At 44.0% G+C, this 10,000-nt stretch overlaps 1 long non-coding RNA gene and 1 other non-coding gene across 2 annotated transcripts in view; both read right to left on the reverse strand.

Annotated features, from left to right (window-relative positions):
• The window catches only part of LOC123500356, a 62,482-nt gene extending 56,620 nt beyond the window's left edge, over positions 1–5,862 (reverse strand). Inside the window, exon 1 of the long non-coding RNA XR_006673282.1 lies at positions 5,744–5,862. This is a non-coding gene — a long non-coding RNA (uncharacterized LOC123500356). The remainder of the gene's footprint in view (positions 1–5,743) is intronic.
• On the reverse strand, positions 1,446–1,519 carry Trnav-aac. Its single transcript has one exon. It is a non-coding gene; the product is annotated as a tRNA-Val (tRNA).
• Positions 5,863–10,000: the final 4,138 nt, after the last annotated feature.

A 10,000-nucleotide genomic window follows, 5' to 3' on the forward strand; every position in this document is an offset into this window, starting at 1 on the left:
CTCCCAGGTGGTACAGACGGTGGCGTGGGAGAAGGTTGGTGTGAGAGTGGTGAGCGTGGCGGGCAACAGGGTGGGTGCCTCGCGTCTCCCAAGCCTGCTATTTCCACATCAGTAACTACAGGTTGAACTGCTGGTATGGCTGGCTCTCCCTCCACTCCCAGACCTTCCCCTAGTAGTCTCCCCGGATCCCAGTTCTCTCACAACCTCTCTTTTTCTAATAAATAGCCAGATTCAGGAGTATTTTGATATATTGCTATTGTTTTCCGTGTTCCCAGTTTGTTATTTTGTAGGTAGGTCTATTTGCGGCGTGGAGGTGGTACAGTACTTCCTCAGGGACGTGTACAAGCTCAAATGTTGAATGTACAGTGCCTAGAACTCATAGCGGTGTCTTTTGTTTGAGTCTCTCTTTAAAGGCTAAGTTTTCTGTGGCGCGAGAAATCTGTGGCTTTAGTTAGGTTATCCCTTGTGAGTTTCAAAGTTTTCTGGGGCGAGATGTTGATTTTTTGTTGAGTTATCCTTTATTGTTTTACGTTTTTTATCTTCAAATGGTTAAGAAATACGGGATTTTATGGTTAGCTTTCAAATTTGTTAGTTCACTATTTGTATCTGCGGACTACAATTTATACCTGTTGTTGTTGTTGTTGTTGTTGTTGGGGTAGTGGTGGTGACGGTGGTGGTGGTGGTGGTGGTGGTGGTGGTGGTGGTGGTGGTGGTGGTGGTGGCAACATTCATTTAGCAATACAACAAAACATTGCAACAAAATAAAGCAAAGAAGAGAAATGAATTAAAGAAGGACAAAATATTATAATTTACCTTAGTGTGTGTGTGTGTGTGTGTGTGTGTGTGTGTGTGTGTGTGTGTGTGTGTGTGTGTGTGTGTGTGTGTGTGTGTGTTACTCAGGACGGTCGTCTGCTGGTCACCCAGCCAGCCTTTCCTCTACGGAGCGAGCTAAGAGCTCATACTGACTGATCTCTGGATAAGACTGAGACCACACTACACTCCACACACCGGGGCAGCGAGGCCACAACCCCTCCATGCATCATATATCTACTTGCTGCATGGTGAACACTCCCCACACATTGAGGCTCACCCACCCAGGACTCGAAACCAGGCAGTCTCGTTTGTAAGCCGAGCAGGCTAATCAGTGCTACACTACACGGTGTGTGTGTGTGTGTGTGTGTGTGTGTGTGTGTGTGTGTGTGTGTGTGTGTGTGTGTGTGTGTGTAATTCACTGTTTGATCTGCTGCAGTCTCTGACGAGACAGCCAGACGTTACCCTACGGAACGAGCTCAGAGCTCATTATTTCCGATCTTCGGATAGGCCTGAGACCAGGCACACACCACACACCGGGACAACAAGGTCACAACTCCTCGATTTACATCCCGTACCTACTCACTGCTAGGTGAACAGGGGCTACACGTGAAAGGAGACACACCCAAATATCTCCACCCGGCCGGGGAATCGAACCCCGGTCCTCTGGCTTGTTAAGCCAGTGCTCTAACCACTGAGCTACCGGGCCGTGTGTGTGTGTGTGTGTGTGTGTGTGTGTGTGTGTGTGTGTGTAATTTCACCTCGGTCGCCTGCTGGTCAGCCAGCCAGTCTTCCCCATTACGGAGCGAGCTCAGAGCTCATAGACCGATCTTCGGGCAGGAGTGAGACCACAACACACTCCACACACCGGGACAGCGAGGCCACAACCCCTCCAGTTACACCCCGTACCTATTTACTGCTAGGTGAACACACCCCACACATTAAGAGCCGCACCCAGGACTCATACCCGGACCCTCTCGATTGTGAGTCGAGCGTGCTAACCACTACACTACGCGGTGTGTGTGTGTAATTCACCTCGGTCGTCTGCTGGTCACCCAGCCAGTCTTCCCCATTACGGAGCGAGCTTAAAGCTCATAGACCGATCTTCGGGCAGGACTGAGACTACATCACACACAACACACACCGGGAAAGTGTGTGTGTGTGTGTGTGTGTGTGTGTGTGTGTGTGTGTGTGTGTGTGTGTGTGTTTCACTGTTTGATCTGCTGCAGTCTCTGACGAGACAGCCAACGGAACGAGCTCAGAGCTCATTATTTCCGATCTTCGGATAGGTCTGAGACCAGGCACACACCACACACCCGGACAACAAGGTCACAACTCTTCGATTTACATCCCGTACCTACTCACTGCTAAGTGAACAGTGAACACTGAACAGGGGCTACACGTCAAAGGAGACACACCCAAATATCTCCACCCGGCCGGGGAATCGAACCCCGGTCCTCTGGCTTGTGAAGTCAGCGCTCTAACCACTGAGCTACCGGGTGTGTGTGTGTGTGTGTGTGTGTGTGTGTGTGTGTGTGTGTGTGTGTGTGTGTGTTGCTTATCTTCATACCAACTCTTATTTTATTAGAGAAATCATAACTAGAGGGAGAGAAGACAATTATATATATACTCGTTCTCTTTCTCTCCTCCTCCTCCTCCTCTTCAGTCATGCAAGTGGCTCCACTACCACTGAGGGGGTTAACCATGTATACGTCTCTCTCTAAGGTATACAAAGTTAGTATCTTTAACCAATTGAGTACCATGACGCGTTTCCATATTCATCCTGCTGTCTATTTGGTGAATTTGTACAGCGCTACAAACTCATGTGGGGAAATGAAATAGTGAAGACTGTGGCCATTAACCTCCTGACCTCCATAGACCCTTCCTAATGTCAATAAAATGGTCTAATCGTACATAAAATCTCAAGGTAAAAATGTGTCCCAGTATGGAAGGGGTTAATCTCGCTTCGTAGTGAATACCATCCCCTGTATCCTTTTAGACCTCCTCTGCACTGATTCTAATAGACCTGTAAGTCCTACAGCCTTCCACCCTCGGGAATATTATGTAATGCAAGAATTAACCTTAAGCCAAAAGACAGAAATGGGCACGCGAATGGAGAGACAAATTGGATTATGTGCAATAGTGAATTAAATAAACCTAACTCACTCCCTGCAGTGCCCAGCTTATGCCAGTGACAGAAAGAACACACACACACACACACACACACACACACACACACACACACACACACACACACACACACACCGGGACAACAAGGTCACAACTCCTCGATTTACATCCGTACCTACTCACTGCTAGGTGAACAGGGGCTACACGTGAGACACCCAAATATCTCCATTCCCCGGCCGGGGTTCACGTGTAGCCCTGTTCACCCAGCAGTGAGTACGGATGTAAATCGAGGAGTTGTGACCTGTTGTCCCGGTGTGTGGTGTGTGCCTGGTCTCAGGCATCCGAAGATCGAAATAATGAGCTCTGAGCTCGTTCCAGTAACGTCTGGCTGTCACGTCAGAGACACACAGATCAAACACACACACACACACACACACACAAGAGGTGAGGTGGTGACGTTCTGAGGTAACAGGGAGGGGCAGGGCATGTACAGCGAGGAGAGGGTCAAGTGGGTGGAGCTTCAAGGCTTAGTTTCAGAGGGGTTGGTTGGTTAGTTGGATTTAAGCTTAGGCGCCCCAGCAACGAAGGTCATTTGGCGCCGCTACAGTGTTAATTATGACTAAAAACAATTAAAAACAATGAAATTAAAAGTAACTAGAAATGCTAACAATACAATAAAACGAAATCAAACATCAAAAAAGCCATTATAAAATCTTAGAGGGGGTTTAACCAATGAGAGGACACCTGAAGCCTTCACTGGTGTGGATATGCTCCGTATTGCTACTGGAAGATATCTGTCCCAGGAGTGACAAGAAGTTTACTACATGATCTGTACAAACTCCCTCCCTGCATCTGTATTTCCGAATTCCTACGACTTGTCTTCTTTAAAGGGGGAGGTATCGAGGCATTTGCTCCCCTACTTTGGCTGACGCTTTTACACTTTTTAGAGAGCCAGCACTCAAGTGGGCCTTTTTTTTAATCTTTTTTTTTCCTTGGCTGGCCCTCTTCCCTACGTACAAAAGAAAAAAACAGTTAATACGGAAGAAGAAGAGGGTATTAACAGGAGAACTGCTACTTAAAGAATTGATCCAAGGAAACAAGCCAATGATATATGAAGTGTGGACAAACAGGGAACATCAAAGGAAAATTCTAGGCAACTGAAAACTGACCAGTGAGGAACAACAGTGAGGATCATCAGAGGCGCCTGACTTGACCTGACCTGTGGGGACCCAGGGCTTGTATTCTCAAACACTTAGCGCTTCACCTCAACTATTTCAAAAGGCTTTTATTTAAATTTACACAAGTTTTTAAGGTGTTTTTTATGGTTCAAGAGGCAGAGTGACAAGATTTCTGCACTATTAACAGCAGAAAGACTCTTGAAAACCCCGCTAATCATCTCTGTGGCCTTGAAAAATAGTAGTGGTGAGAGGTAAAGCGTTTATGAATACTGTCCCAGAAATGTACCGCATAGTCTAGATACAGTCTGGCCAGCGCCGAATATAACTTTAACCCCTTCAGTACTGGGACACATTTTCACCATGAGTTTTGTGTACCATAAGGCCATTTCATTGACATTGGCAAAGGTCTATGGAGGGCAGAAGATTAATGGCCACAGTCTTCAGTATTCTAATCCCCCACATGAGTTTCTGAAGCTGTATGAAATCAGTAGATAGTCAGCAGAGTGAAGATGGAAACGCGTCATGGTACTGAAGGCGTTAACATTGCTTTGGGACTGCTGCTTTTAATACTTCTAAGAATTAAAACCAGTGCTCTATTTGCCTTATTTCTAGCCTCGGTTCATAGCTTTCTTAGATCAAGATCGGCGCTAACTTCACGTATAACTCCTACATTTTCGTATTCTGAGCCTACCCGAGTCTCGTTGTGTATCTACTGTGTGGATTTCCTCTGCCTACGCTGAGTACTTTGCATTTGTTAATATTAAATCGCATCTGCCATTTGTCTGTCCATTCGTTCATCCTGTTTAATCCTTCCTGCGAGGCGATGGCATCCGAAGCTGACTTAATTAATCTACTTTTTTTTTTTATGTAGGGAAGAGGGCCCCGGGCCAACCAAGAGCAAAAAAAAAAAAAAAAAAAAAAAAAAACCCACTTTTATTTATTTATATTTTTTATGGTATGGGCTATAGCGCCTGTAGGCACACGAAGAGTGTATGTTAAGCTTCCACCCATTAATGGCGCAGGCAATTTTATTGATAGTGGTGGGCATATTAGGGCCCATATCACCATCTAAGCGCATCTTTGGTGTAACCACCTAGAAGCTGGGTATCATGGTGACATGTAGCTAACTTTAAACCACGCAACAAATGGCAGTTTCAAAGCGATATGTGGTGGGATTCGAAGCTACGCGTGGACGTCTGCCCGATCCCACCACCACCACCTTATCCACTACGCCACCGCCTCCCTTATCTTCGTGTCATCTACAAAATGACTAATATCACTACCAATAACCCTATCCGCCGCGCCCGCCCCGCCCCGCCTCGCCCCGCCAGGCAATGTGTGACGCAGCCTGTTATTTGATGTGTCGTTAATCACAGCCGTGCTAACGCTACAATGTTTACCGGTAACAGACCACCAGTCCTTCAACACCACGGCCCACCTCACTACACCACGCTTGTACATATCACCACTGAATCATGCAATACCTCACCATCACAGAGAGAGAGAGAGAGAGAGAGAGAGTGTGTGTGTGTTTTCCCAGCCATCACTACATCAGCAACATTTCTGTCTCTGCACGGTATGTACGTACGTCTCAATACACACGTACGTAATCTGTGTGTACTTACCAGCCATGTGTACGTAAGTGGCAGTCTGTGTGCACATGTGGACTCCTGCTGTAACTGTTTTTTTTTATTTCTGTAACACGCACACGGACGTATACACTTGACACGTGGGGAACTAACACACTGCTGCAGGTGCTGATGATGACGATGAGTAGCGACAAGCCATTCCTGCTTCGTTTTAACAGCGCGCTTTTCAGTAGCAGTCTTCCTTCATACATTATTCTCACTATTTGTCTATTTCTATTTTTCTTTCTGTTATTCTATTGTTTGTTTTCGTAAATTTAATCCATTTTATCTTATTCTTATTCGTATTCTTCTTTTATCTACCTAAATGGAGAGAGGCAGGCAGGAAGGAAGGAAGGCAGGAAAGAAGGAGGGAAGGCAGGAAGGCATCATACGATGGGTGAGACGGCATATAACAGTTGTGACCTGCGCAGGCACTCCTGGGAGAGGGCGACAGCGGCACAGCAACACAGCGGCACAGCGGCAGGTGTTGTGAGGAGCGAGACAACGAGACAGTTGAAGCTGAAGCAGAGTCGGTCAGGCCACGGCCTTGGTATACAGGCCTGAGGGATCAGATGTGACGTCAGCACAAGTAGGCCATCGCCGCGCCGCTCTGCTCATCTCTTTTCCCATAAATGTTTTATCATTTCTATGTTTTTATCGATGATCTTTTTCTTTTGTCTTACAATATAAACGTATGATGATGATATTTTGCATTATTTTACCTGAACCATATATTTTACTTAGATTTTTTTATTAATTTCAAATTTTCTAGTACAGTCAGCTAAATAATAGCATAAACCCTATACACCAACACCTGTGCTGATAACGTTATATATATATATATATATATATATATATATATATATATATATATATATATATATATATATATATATATATATATATATATATATATATATATATATATATATATATATATATATATATATATATATATATATATATATATATATATATATATATATATATATATATATATATATATATATATAGACCAGCAAACATATATAGACCAGCAAGATAAACATACCCTTTAGACCAGCAAGATAAACATACCCTTTAGACCAGCAAGATAAACATACCCTTTAGACCAGCAAGATAAACATACCCTTTAGACCAGCAAGATAAACATACCCTTTAGACCAGCAAGATAAACATACCCTTTAGACCAGCAAGATAAACATACCCTTTAGACCAGCAAGATAAACATACCCTTTAGACCAGCAAGATAAACATACCCTTTAGACCAGCAAGATAAACATCCCTTTAGACCAGCAAGATAAACATCCCTTTAGACCAGCAAGATAAACATACCCTTTAGACCAGCAAGATAAACATACCCTTTAGACCAGCAAGATAAACATACCCTTTAGACCAGCAAGATAAACATACCCTTTAGACCAGCAAGATAAACATACCCTTTAGACCAGCAAGATAAACATACCCTTTAGACCAGCAAGATAAACATACCCTTTAGACCAGCAAGATAAACATACCCTTTAGACCAGCAAGATAAACATACCCTTTAGACCAGCAAGATAAACATACCCTTTAGACCAGCAAGATAAACATACCCTTTAGACCAGCAAGATAAACATACCCTTTAGACCAGCAAGCTAAAACAACCCTTCAGACCAACAAGCTGAAAACACTCCTTTAGACCAACAAGCTAAAACCCCTTTAGACCAGCAAGCTAAAACACCCTTTAAACCAACAAGCTAAAACACCCTCTTTAGACCCCTTTAGATGGGTTAGGTTAAGATAGGTTAGGGCAGGCTAGGGTTAGGTTATTGCCCACCTTTCTCTGTTTATCTTACCAACAATTAATTTGCATAAAAGCTGTTCTTGATTTCAAAACATTTATGTTGATCAATACATTTGTTTCATTACCTAACCTAACCTACCCTAACCTACCCTTACCTATCCTAACCTAGCCTAAGGTAGTACTCCAGTAGCCAAGGTTCCTTATGTTCACCTACACTAAATATATGATAAACTGATATCATCACATCATTATACAGGGTGCAACACGAGTTTCTGCGAATACTTCTAGGAGGCGAAAGAACAAGTTATTCTAAGTAAAAAATGTTCTATACTCATATGACTTTTGAGGCTTTGTTTAGTCGTGGGTGAAATCTAAGTGTGGCTGGTACGGGCGATTGTTTTATTTGGTAGAAACACCATGTCCACCTTACTGTAAGTGTGTGGTACTTTGAACAGAGATTTTTTGTCTGTCAAAATCATGCAGTACCATCGAGATTTATTTACCGTCAATCTTGGTGTGAAATTCCGAACAGCTGATCTGCTGCTAGCCTCCCTCAGGCAGGCAAGGTGTCCCCGTATAGCCTATTACTTTATTTGTCAGTAATTACAGACATTCTAACACGGTGTCAGATTTATCTGTAAATTACCTCTCAGTCAATACTACTCGTCTCATTGCAGAATATTGCTGTACCCCAAAACTTGTAGAAATGATAGCCAGTTATGCAGTTTGTTCGATGGTGAAAAGTAGTGGGTTATTCAATCATTTCTGCAAATTTGTGGGTGTTACAGTATCCCATGATCAGACAAGTGGTATTACAGATTAGAATTTACCGGTAAACATTACACAATGTTAACATGTCTATAATTAGTGACAAATAAAATAAAAGGCTACCCACCTCCCCTGGCAGGAAGGCGGTAGTGAGGCTATCTAGCAGAAAATTAGCTGTTTGAAATTTCACGTTAAGACGGTGACGGTAAATACATTTTGATTGTGCTGTGATTAAGAAAATATATTCAAAATGCCACACACTTACAGTAAGGTGGAGTAAGTTGATATAGTGTTTCTATAACATAAAACACCCGACCGGCCCAGCCGGTGTAACAGTCACCCCGCCACATGCACTTGAATTTCACCCCACGACTAAACAAACTTGTACTTTCACCTCTACAAGTATTCGCAGAAACTCGTGTTACACCCTGTATTATAATGTGGATAAAAGTCTACTAGTTGTATACAATAAACATTGGTTTAGTTGACTTACCTTGGTGCTTTTGGTTGGGGTGGTCTGCTTGCTTGATAACATGAAGCCAAGCCCGCGCAAGCTTCTCTTCTTTTGGGAATGAAAATAAGCACACCTTTGGCCCACTTTTGTCATTCCCTTTACATAAAGGAACGCAACACTTGTAAGGCATGGCAGAAGGCCTAGTGAGTGCACCAAAACCACTTCAAACAAGACCACGGCGGAGTTCCCAAACACTCCCGACACACCCAGTAGACGCGGATGGCCTACTCGCACTGACGTCACGGCCGCGTGACGTCACATCCATCAGGCTTGTATGAGAAGGCCGTGGTCAGAAAGAGTGAGCAAGGAAGGGAGGGAGGGAGGGGGGAGGCACTCTTTCTCTCTCTCTCTCTCTCTCTCTCTCTCTCTCTCTCTCTCTCTCTCTCTCTCTCTATATATATATATATATATATATATATATATATATATATATATATATATATATATATATATATATATATATATATGCCCCACCAGCAGCAGCAGCCTTGTCAGCAGCCCAGAAGTCAGTGTGTGGTGTGTGGTGTGTTGTGTGTTGTGTGGTAGAAGGAAGCATTGGGTGCCGTGCAGCGCAGTGATGTGCTGACGCGCTGAGTGCTGCCGCAACACAGTGTCTCCGCCAACACTGGAGTAAGAGAGGGGCGGCGACAATGAACCAAGGGTGAAGGGTTTGTGAGTGAAGTGGTGTCCAGCGCTTGCAGGGCTCTTGGTGCTCCTCATCTGGGAGTCTTAACAGTTGTGTCGCTTTGTGCCGCGTGGAGCTGAGGCGGTGGTGGTGTGTGGTTCACGCTGGGAGTGACACTGGGGGAGGAGGAAGAGGAGGAGAAGAAGGAGGAGGAGAAGGAGAAGGGGAAGGAAGAGAGAAGGAAAAGTAAGAGGAGGAGGAGGAAGAGGAGAAAGAGATGGAGAAGGAGGAGGATGTGTCAGAGAATTGTGTAGCTTTCTATTTGATGTTTTTGAGACATTTACACAAGTTAGCCCTACAGCTTACCAGATCATATTTTCTTCTCGACAAAATGAAGGAATGTAATCTTTTGTTTTCATATCATATTGTATGCAAATCTATTTTCTCAATAAACTAACTAACTGTGTGTGTGTGTGTGTGTGTGTGTATGACTGTTTCACTGTTTGATCTGGTGCAGTCTCTGACGAGACAGCCAGACGTTACCCTGCGGAACGAACTCAG

This window comes from Portunus trituberculatus, unplaced genomic scaffold, assembly GCF_017591435.1.
Source record: "Portunus trituberculatus isolate SZX2019 unplaced genomic scaffold, ASM1759143v1 PGA_scaffold_205__4_contigs__length_1045770, whole genome shotgun sequence".
NCBI classification, from domain to species: Eukaryota; Metazoa; Arthropoda; class Malacostraca; order Decapoda; family Portunidae; genus Portunus; species Portunus trituberculatus.